Genomic DNA, 9,941 nt, shown 5'->3' with positions numbered 1-9,941 from the left:
TCTGTGTCTCTCTCCTTCAAAAAATAAATAAACGTAAAAACATTTAAAAAAGGAGAAAGAGGAGGAGGAGAAAAAGAAGAAGAGAAGGAGGCGAGGGAAAAGCAGATTCATGTCTTCCTTTCATTCTTTCTCCTGGACATATACTCAGTGAGCACCATGGACAGCAGAATCACCAATGCTGAAACCCTGTTTCTCCTGAGCTCTACTTCCTCCCACTTTCAGATTGCTTGCTGAGTTTGGTTGGATACCTAAGAGTTAAAAGCTTACAAGATGCCGCTCAGGTATTTTACAGTGCTCCCCAGACATCCTGCATTGTTGCCCACCAGAGCCCCAATATTCTCCCTCCCCTGAACTGCTTCCTTCTCCCTGGCCTCCAATGACCCTCCGATAGAAGTGGCACCTAATTAGCAGTGGCTGAAGCCACCAGTTCTAAGAGTCAGCATTTTTATGACCAGGTCATGAAAAGAAGTAGCATAAACTTCTACTTTATTGCTTCTACTTTATTTTATTTCTAATTATCTGTTTCTAATTAAAATAAATTCAGCACGTGTTCTCCCTCTCCTCTCCTGTGACGAAATCATCTTTGAATAGTGTTCTGAAGGTGCTTCCTTTCATTTCTTCTCCTCCTAGTGTAAAATAATCACAAATTGCACTTTAGGAAATCTTGGGGCCCCTGGGTGGCTGAGGCGGTTTAAGCGGCCGACTCTTGGTTTCAGCTCAGGTCATGATCTCACGGTTCATGGGTTCAAGCCCTGCATCGGGCTCCATGCTGAAGGTGTGGGGCCTGCTTGGGATTCTCTGTCTCCTTCTCTGCCCCTCCCCCGATGGCACTGTCTCTCTCAAAATAAATAAATAAACTTAAAAAAAAAAAAAAAAAGGACTTTAGGAAGTATCCCTTACAGATGCAAGAGGGATTTTGTGGTCATGGGAGTGCACTATCAAGAGAAAATGTTTGTTTGCAAAGTACATTTTATTCTTTGCTAGACCTGATGACTGATCAGTAAATCTGAGCCTAACAAACAGAAAACCTAACATGAGCTATGTTCTGTGACAGTATTTCCCAAAATTAGTTCTTCAGAACACTATGTCCACATAACTTTTATAGGTTAGAACAAGTAACTTTGGGACACTTTTTGTTTTTGAAGAGTTTCATTTGCTGCAGGATGTCTCAGAGCCTTTAGTGTGCTAATATTCATGGTAGGTCTCCAAGAGGAGGATACAACATACTCCCAATGTCACAGAGCCCTTTTCACAGAACATCTCATGGAACTAGCATTCTAGGAGCACACTTCAGGAAATGTTGCTCTGTCAAGTATATTGGGTGTAAGCCAGGATGGGAATGGCCCAGAGACAATGGGATCATTTTAGAAGTACGGTATCAATGACCACTACCTTTCCAAGTCCATTTACAGAATTGGGTCCCGCCTCCTGGGTCTGCATGAGAAAACAGTAAATGTTTACGGGAGGTCTTAGATCTACATCAAATAGTTAATGAAGATGTAGGTCTTAGATCTACATCTAGTTAATGAAGATGACTCACCAGGGGAAAGGTCAAAAATCAAAAGTCAAAAAGGGTTCTGGGAAAAGAAAGGGACAGAAGCAAGATTAGAGGGGGAATGGCATTAAAAATAAGAAAAGCAAAAGATAGAGGACAAATGGAAAAAAGGAGCAGCTATGGAATTAATTCACATTAATTCACCAGGTACCTCCCAGCGTACCCGCTGGCACTGGCCTATTTTTCTGGACTAGGGACCCTCTAGCTAGGTCCGTGTTGCCCTTCACAGATCCCAGACAAGTGTCCCCCTCTTTCTCTGTAGCCCTGTTGGCTGACCACAGCTGGGCTCAATAATATGTGTTCCTAAAATCTTACCTCATCTCAGTCACAGACTGATCCAATTCAAGGCCAATGATATAAGCACAGATTATAATAGTCATCTCTCCAGGACTCAAGATCGGCATGCCAATGATAAGATGTATGATTCCAGGTTGCTCCCCAAATGCCCTTTTGTCAGTTAGAGCAAGGAACAGAATCGCAAGGATAACTGTCCAGTATCTATGCCCTTCCCACATTGATGGACCTCAAATCACCCTCAACCCTCCAGCCCCTGCCATTGGCTCAGTCAAGGCTCCTTCCTGACCCCTATATCCAAGTTCCAACTCCATTCCCTTCCAGTACCCCCATCTCTCTTGGGCCAGAAGAGCCTTGACTTTTGATTCCTCAACCTCTGAGTAGGTACCATTTACCTGAAAAAAGTTCCAAAAATATCCCACCATGAATTCATTATTGCCAACCCCTTCTCACCTGATGGAATTTGACTATTTAATCTTGAAGGCCCATTTCACTACATCTCTGCCTCTCCACTAGGCCAGCGCCTTACATCTGTAACTTGCTCAATTGAGTCAGATCTCGAGAGCCTAAAAGCTTTCTGCGGTTTTCTTCTGCAATGTTGTTTTCCAAGAGTTTTTGTCTAGCCTTCCAAACTTGTCGCAAGATGCTAGAGTGTTTCATTAATCAAAGTTCATTGGCATCACTTTGATACCAGGACTCTCAATCTTTCTTCAGGATAATGGAGTATCACTGTTCTCTGTTCAAGGTCCACACAGGGGTATCATAACTTTCCTGATGGATCTGGTATTTCCATATCTGAGATTAAGCATTTGCCATTACCAAGCAAGGCTTTTCTGGAAGAACTGGAGCCTCAGTTCCCAATGGGCCTCAGAGTCCCATTATGATCTGGTCACCACCACCTAATTTACATTCACACAAAAGAAGACATTCACATCTTTTTGTCTCTTCCAGCTCCTTGATTCTATGGGAAAATATACAGACTTGATAATATCCCACAGCTCATTAAAATTCCTCCACAACAGGACACAAATCTAATACCAAGATACTACTGCATTGCCACTTACCTTAGATAAGGTACCTGACTTTTCTGAGCCTGATTGTTTTCCTATTAAATGGAAATGATAAAGTTTTTGGAGGATTCAAACAGATAAGGCATACAGAGTGTGTATCACATTGCCTGGCTCGTGATTAACATTTGTTAATTTCTACTGTTTTTATTATTATGGAGAACACTAACTTCACATTTGTGGGTTTGGAGATTACATAATTTGAGATAATCACTTAATTTTCAAAGATGAGTAAGAAGCAAAACTCACAGTGATGGAAAGCCAAGTTGAAAAATGATTATCGATGTCACCTGACTCACTGTTTCTCTACTCCAAAGATTTCCTTCCTGAAAAACGAGAATGATGAAAGCAGCAAGCAAACCAGAAAGTGGCATATGTTTAGCATTACTCCATGAATTGAGGAGGAAGGAAGAAAGGGTTTTCAAAGGACAGGGGAGACCCTCAGAGGTTTGCTGTGAGGGGCCCACTAAGCTGGCTTGAAGAAGTCCCTGGCCAGATCAAAGGCAAATTCAGTTAAAAATTGGAAACTATGAGGGGCACTTGGGTGGTTCAGTCAGCTAAACATCTGACTTCGGCTCAGGTCATGATCTCGCGGTTCATGAGTTCAAGTCCCACGTCAGGCTCTGTGCTGACAACTCAGAACCTGGAGCCTGCTTCGGATTCTGTGTCTCTGTCTCTCTCTGCCCCTCCCCCTCTCCTGCTCTGTCTCTCTCTCTCTCAAAAATAAACCTTAAATTTTTTAAATAATTTAAATAAAAATGAAAATTGGAAAATATGAGTCACAAGTACAATGATGTTCTCCAAACATTTTGGCCATGATGGAACAAGAGAAATAGAGCATTTAAGAGAAATTACAGAATTGTAATGCTGTGTTGGAGTAAGAAATTAATACCAACAGTCCTGGGTTGGTTTTGTTTTGTTTTGTTTTGTTTTGTTTTTCACAGACAGCTTGTTCCCAGAGTCAGTGGAAGGAATACTGTCATAGCAATCAAGACTTAGTTCCCAACTTCCTTTTCCATTTGGACAAATGGATTTTCCCCACCCCCCCCTTCCATAGCACACGTAAGAATAAATGCTGGAAGCAAAGAGGAGAGGACTGGGTAGCCTGGTCTCATGGCTGCTCAGCTGCCACCGAGACAAGACAGACTGAAAGCACTGGGCCTCAGCATCACTTGCTGTACCCAGCAGACGGGGCAAAAGAACACCCATCAGAGAGCCTCACTCCTCCTCCTGCTGTTTCCATACGTGGATTGTGTTGGGCAAGGATTTTCGTGGTGGAAACAGAAGCTAGAGGAAGAAGAAGAAATCTGGTTATGTTGCACCGGGGGTCCAGGCCTGCCCTCCATGGCCGCTGCAGAGGTGAAGGGGGTGTGCTTAAATATCAGTTTCCTACAATTGTTACCAGTCTTGCATGCTCTACGTTTCGTTGCTCTGAGGCACAGCCCCTGTTCACTGTCTAGTGGTAGAATGTCTTATGTTGTCAACAACTTTGGCCCCGTGCGATTCCCCAGAGCTGGGTTTGAACACTTGTTAAAATGCAGTAAACAGTTCCTCAGAACTCCCTGGAGATGTTGTTGCAGGTTTTCTGTTTTGACGGCTGTCACCTTAATGCAAGTCCTAATGAGCCCAGGCCTGAAACTTGCCAACTGCCCCTAATAAGCATGCCGGCCCATCGGCTGCCACACACAACCCACCTTTGGGGCCTTTTTTGCACACGCCCCCAGCCTCCTAGCTAACACTTCTCACCTCCTACGTTCCAACCCCCTCTCTTGTCTTCAGTTATGCAGACCTCCTTTCCGGGCACACCGCCTTTCCCTTCCACCTCTGTCACTGCTCCTGCCATCCCCCAGGCTGTGGCAAGCCCTTACCTCCCACTTCTCCATCAAACCACAACCCCCATGCCTTCAGAACTCTGCCTGGCACTCATCTTTTTTTTTTTTTTTTAATGTTTATTTATTTTTGAGAGAGAGAGCACAAGCAGGGGAGGGGCAGAAAGAGAGGGGGACAGAAGATCTGAAGCAGGCTCTGTGCTGTTAGCAGAGAGCCCAATGTGGGGCTCAAACTTGTGAACCGTCAAGTCGAACGCTTAATGGACTGAGCCACCCAAGTGTCCCTGCCTGAGACTCATCTTTAATCATACGTGAACTTCCTCTTTTCTGTACTGTAGACTGGCAGAGCTGTAACTTAAACCCAGAGCTCCAAGAGACTCCTGGGAGATCATGCATTTTCTCCAGAAGTTCTCAAAATACACTTGCAAACACCTGCATCAGAATCACCAGGGAACTGGCTAAAACTGCAGATTCCTGGACCTCCTCCCCAGACCTACTACATCAAAATCTTTGGGGGAAAAGTCCCCAGATCTTCTTTTTTAGCAATCTCCTTAGATCGTACGCCCTTTTGGTTTGAGACCCATAGACAATTCCAGTCTCCTCATTCAATCAATAATGACCTCCATTCACTAAACACAGCCTGCGAGGCATGTCGCACGCATTCATTTATTTAATCCTTACAATGTCCTCATGAGAGGAGTGTCATTCTTCACTATTACTGTCTCCATTTTACAGATAAGGAAACTGAATCTTCTAGAAGATAATTCATTCACCTAAGGTCACACTGGGAGTGGCAGAGACAGGACTCAAAATATGAATGAGACCCAGAGGCAAACACTCCTAGACCTGAAGCTGCAGAATGAAAGGTGTGACGTGCCTGGTGTGACCAAGCCTGGCCAGATCACACTTTAGAAGTCTACATTCTTATGCTACAAAAGCGGCACAGACATGCTTGCCTTTAGCTAGGAGAGGAGGAGACCGAGAGCACTGGATGGGCTCTAGATACTAGGCCTGGATCGCTCAGAAAAACTAACGTCGATGTTCCTTCAACAACAGAACCTTTGGTCTTATTCATTTCAGATTCTTGCCTCTACTTCCCACTTCTCTGGCTGCATAGAAATAGCCTCAAGAAGACTTTCAAAAGGAAACAAAACAAAACACCCAGCCAGTGTTTCCATGAGGATCTTCATGCCAAGTAGAAAGTGTTTTTGTAATGATGAACAGTTTCATTGCCTCTTCAATAAGGAGGCCCTTTATTAGCAATTGCTTTTGAGAAAATTGCAGACTGGGGTTCAATGTAAGCACTACTCAGAGACATGAGCCAGGCTTCCCAAGTGTGATTCAGAGGAATCTGAGGAAAGCAAGCTTTCTGATGATACAAAGCCCCTCTGAAAATTATTCAGTGCACACAAGTTTTCTCCAATGACATTGTTTTCATCCCAGTCTACCTCTTCCTTGTATCTTGCAAATAGTGTTTGACTGAAAAAGACAAAATGACGCCAACCTGGGTGGCTCAGTCGGTTAAGTGTCTGACTCTTGATTTCTGCTCAGGTCATGATCTCATGGTTCATGAGTTCGAACCCCGTGTCAGGTTCCTCGCTGACAGTGCAGAGCCTACTTGGGATTCTCTCTCTTCCTCTGTCTCTACCCCTCCTGCACTTGTGCTCTCTCTCTCTCAAAATAAATAATTTTTTTTGAAAAAAGAAAGACAAAGACAAAATGAAGCAATTTGGTAGTTGTTTAATGAATTCATTGGGTAGATACAAAGATCCAAAGTAACTGAATGAAGTATTACACAAATGGTTCAAACCAAAATGCTAAGAACTTTCACCTTAAATTAAAACTAAAAACAAATCTAGGTTAGTTGGGACAGGTTTTGGGGCTCAGTGGGTCTTACTTTTATTTGATGGAAAGCAAAAATACATCATCATGTCCCTATGGAGTCCTCCTCTACCCATGAAGGCTAGGAGCGTGATACACCCAGTCCCTTAACCCAAGCATCGCCATCACAAGATGGGCATTGGTGGGGTTCAGGCATTAGCTCAGGAGAGAACTTTGGATCTGGGAGAAAAGAAACCCAAATTATAACAATTCCTTTCTTCTTGGGATTTCTGAGGTTCATTTATAGTAAGACTTTTCTCCCCCACACACTTATGATCTCTTTTGTAAATTATACTTCCTTTACTATTTCTTAAAAGTGAGTGGGTTTTGGCTTCTCTATACGTGGCTTTTTGGTCAATTTCATATACTCTTAGGACATTAATACCTCCAAGTTAGGGGTGCCTGGGTGGCTCAGTCAGTTAAGAATCCGACTTAGGCTCAGGTCATGATCTCACTGCTGGTGGGATTGAGCCCCACGTCAGCCTTGTGCTGACAGCTCGCAGCTCAGATCCTGGAGCCTGTTTCGGGTTCTGTCTTTCTCTCTCTGCCCTTCCCCCACTTGTACTATGTTTGTCTGTCTGTCTGTCTGTCTGTCTCTCTCTCTCTCAAATATAAATAAACATTTAAAAAAATAATAAAGTAAAATAACTCCAAGTTAATGATGCCCAAATCTTTGTTTCCAGAAAAATCTTTGTCTTCTGAGCTTCAGATCCAAAAATCCAAATGCTTCATGTGCATCTCTGCACAGCCCGCTGGGCCTCCCTTTGCCACATCTGAACCCCATCTTCCCCCAGATACGATGTTCCTCGTTGATCCTCACTATCACTGTAAGCACCTGACCCAGGAATCTGGGCATCACAGTAACTCCTCTCTCTCACGGACCACGTCTTCCACCCAACCAGATACAGACTGTCTTTCCAGACCTGCCTCCCCCTCCCTTCCGTCCCCTTTGCCCCGTTGCAGCCTGGGACTCATCTTGCCCATCTCATTCTTTTCCATCTGTTTACTCTGCCATCCTTAGCGCTGGCAAAATGACCAAGCAGTTCCAAGCATGATATCCAGAAATATCCAGAGGAACAGATGCACCGTCGTTTTCAGCTGTGTCTTTTATAAAGCGAAAGAATGTTTTCTTCACAATTACCCCGGAAGACTTCCCTTCATACTTCGTGTGCATTTCTAAACCATTGTGCCAGCACGCTGCTCAGTCCTGGGGCTCTAGTCAATAAAGTAATAAAGCATAGGGCCTGACCTCCAGGAGTTATCTTCTAATCAGATGACAGGATATCATGTTACTCTTCCCAAGAATATTTAGAAGTTTTTATTTTATTATTACAAATTTTTGTTATTTCAAATGAGTATCTAGTTTAGGGGGAAAATAAAAAGAAGGAAGAGACTATAGTTAACACCCAAGAAGTAATTAATAAGGTGGACATTCAAGCACCAAGAGTTGGTTTCCCCCAGTATTTCCACAGCAACAGCTATTTGTCAGTTGACCCTACTTGAAACCAGATCTATGGTCTGGTCAAACAATCCATCCTGGAGTCCAGATCTCTTCCTTTGCCTTAGAAAAAGGGAGGAAAGAGAAACATAGGTTGAGAGGTTGGGGGGTAGAGAACACAGGAGGAGAAATCTCTAAAGTTTACAAAAAGTCACAGCCCAAAGAACGATAGGAAAGATTCATTCTTCACAGCACAGAGAGCTGGCACAAGAGTCCAGATAAAGATACCTAGTCTTGATTCCCAAGGGAAACTAACAGCACCTCCTTACTCCCCCTGCCCACCCACAGCCCCGGAAAGAGTAATATTCAAAATCATCGGAATCAGATGGCAGGACTTAGGAGCATCCCCTCATTCACTGCTCAGTGTGCTCTGCTCTACAGGTGATACAAGTACAATTAAAGGATGGAAAAGCAGCTGAGGTGTTGGGTGAATCAAAAGGCCTGGACTTGAAGCTGGATTCCACTTCTCACCAGCTGTGTGACCTTAGGCAAGTCAGCTACCACTTCTGAACCCCAGCTTCTTTACAGGAAAACTTAGGGAAATCCCAACATCATACTTTTTGTTTTCTTTTGTAAGATCAGTGGGCTAGCATACGTGAAAGCTTGTGGAGAATACCAGCGCAGTGTTCTTCTTCCTCTGAGTAGCAGGCCGGGCATAGGCTACCCAGACTTGCTTCTATTCTGGGCCCATAATGGGATGGTTATTAATGCCCATGCTTGGAGACGCCACCCGTTCTGCAGAGCTGTGACCTCCCTGACCTCCGTGGTCCTAACACATCTGTGCTGCATGGAAACTGCACATGGTTCACATCAGGGGAAATCTCTCTGTGTCATTGTACGGGAAGTTTCCCAGGTCATTTGTTTCAGGAGGAACTGGAGGACAGTCACAGCCCTGGAAGAAAAGAATGAGATTTTATGTTGTTTACAAAAGAATAGAATGACCCTGACTCCATCATAACTCAACACAGATTGAAATCTTTATTGCAGGCTACCACCCTCTCCAGACTTGTCTCAAAGAATCTCTAGAAGTTTATCTTAAAAGACCAGTTACTCCACATTCTTCCTCTCTATGAACTGTATAACTCATCATATTTTCCAAAAAGTAAATATTAAGTTTATGCATATCCATATCACATTGGCCAGCTTCTCCATGCCTTTGATATCAGGAAGACTGACTTATATGAGCACTAGATTTGCTACCCAGAGCACAGACGTTCATACCACCTATCACCACCCACACATTGGTTAGAAGGTCAAAACAATGCCAGAACACCTTTGTAATACAGAGAAACTGCTGCAAAATGGGATTGACCTTCCATATTTCTATAGATCTTTACATGTGACCGGTCCAGAAAAGAGAGCTCTTTTTAGAGATAACTCCCCCTGATAATTGTTATAAGTTTGGGTTTGCAAAATTAGTATTTCATGGTCTCCTTACTCTGGAGGCCTAGTTCTGTAGCTCAGGTGCTAGCAGTCATGGGCCATTGTCTGCGACTGGCCACAGTCATGGATAACTGAATCACAGAAGACAAAGCAGATGTTTCCATATGCTTTAAAAAAATATATTAGGGGCACTTGGGTGACTCAGTCGGTTATGCATCCAACTCTTGATTTTGGCTCAGGTCATGATCTCATGGTTCATAGGACTGAGCCCCATGTCCAGCTCTGTGCTAACAGCATGGAGCCTGCTTGAGATTCTCTCTTAACCTCTCTGTCTCTGCCCCTTCCCCACTTGCATGCACACACACACTCTCTCTCTGTCTCAAAATAAATAAACTTTTAAAAAATACATTTATTAATTAGTCTATTCATGGTTT

Source organism: Herpailurus yagouaroundi, unplaced genomic scaffold (assembly GCF_014898765.1).
Source record: "Herpailurus yagouaroundi ecotype Mexico unplaced genomic scaffold, PumYag 163, whole genome shotgun sequence".
Classification (NCBI taxonomy): Eukaryota; Metazoa; Chordata; class Mammalia; order Carnivora; family Felidae; genus Herpailurus; species Herpailurus yagouaroundi.
This window is presented reverse-complemented; position numbering follows the sequence as displayed.